This window comes from Triplophysa dalaica, chromosome 5 (assembly GCF_015846415.1).
Source record: "Triplophysa dalaica isolate WHDGS20190420 chromosome 5, ASM1584641v1, whole genome shotgun sequence".
NCBI lineage: Eukaryota > Metazoa > Chordata > Actinopteri > Cypriniformes > Nemacheilidae > Triplophysa > Triplophysa dalaica.
In genome coordinates, this window is record NC_079546.1 from 26,699,324 (window position 1) to 26,700,882 (window position 1,559).

Below are 1,559 nucleotides of genomic sequence, written 5' to 3' on the forward strand. Positions count from 1 at the left end.
TAATATATATGGTTTTTAATAGAAATTGTGATATGCTTTTTTTGTGAAGATTGTCCACCCTACAGCAGCTCATATACAAAAAAGCCAAAGACAAAAATGTAAATTTACTCCTTAAAATAATCAAATCTTATACTTTATGAATCATATGCACTTTGGCTGGTCAAGCTACAAATAATAACACATAGATAGATTTCAGTATTAAATGTCATATTTTGTTTACAAATAAAAAAATTGTTGGGTTAAGAAATACAGGGATTGCTTAAATGAGTCAAATATTGTTTTGAACCTATTCTTTTAAAAATAACCCCATGAAGCTGATGTTCTAACATGAAAATGTCGACATTTTAAGCAGCTGCAGTTATTTCCCAAAATATTGTCATCATGGCTCTTCACCAATACTTAAAATACTTAATAAAATTTGAGGTGTCACTGACAGGTGAAAGGCTACACTGACAGAACACACAGGTACAGAATATATAGTTCATGGGTGGTGAGGGGACTGTTGACAGGTGTAGGGATTGCAGACACGAAACAGATTCGGGAGCGTGGAGGACCGTGGGTAATGGAGTCCTCGGGCAAACACGGGGAGAAACCGGGACACAGGGTCGCTGTGGAGGAGATGGTTACCAATTCTTACCACTTAGGGTGTGCTTGTCAGAATGGTCAAGATCAGTGCTTACAGGTCGGTCAGCATTTTTGGGCAAGAAAATGTTGTGAGGCTGTTGAAGAGAAGGCTGAGCTGGACAAGTCATTCGACTAGAAAAGAAAATGGGGAAATAGGTAAGACGTTTACAATCTCATTTAGTCAAATATTGAATACATTTAAAAATGAATAAATATGTAAATACTACTCTAGTTATACGACAGGGTTGGGTTGTTGTAAAACCAACAATTTCCACAAATAAACACGTCTTTCTTACCTCTAAAAATACCAGATGCTGCAACATGTTGTCATACACATTCAACAGATTTGTGTGCAGCGCTTCTCTTTCATATAGCTTAGGTGACTCACATGAATCGCCATTTACTTGTTGAACAAAGAGAAATGCATCCACTCTTCTGAAAAAGGAAGGAAAAATAATAAAAATGTGTTCACAATCCTATGCACACACAAAAATGTTTCCCAGTCTTTCTACAGGTATACTCTCAGTACTGCACACTTAATCATTTTTGTATTGCTATTTTAACAATTCCATTCTGATTTGACACCATACAGTAATTTTCTGATTTAAATTACTTAAATTATAAGCTGACTGGATATATGTAAATGTAATTTCAAACTATTAATAAAATGTAGTTATTTATTTTACTCGGGCACATTAGAGAAACCAGTTCAAGACAAGTCCCCCAATAATGCATTTTATTGTAATCATTATTTTAATCACTTTTTGGCATTTAATGGCACGTGGATAGAAGGCATTTATTATATTAATGTACATAGATTTTTTTCAACTGAAAGAAAAAAAATGAACTGCTGTATATAGTAGAGTTACATAGTCGCGGTCAGGCCCGCGAGCCTGACTGCGGCCATATAAGCTGAATATTACATATTCGAGGGC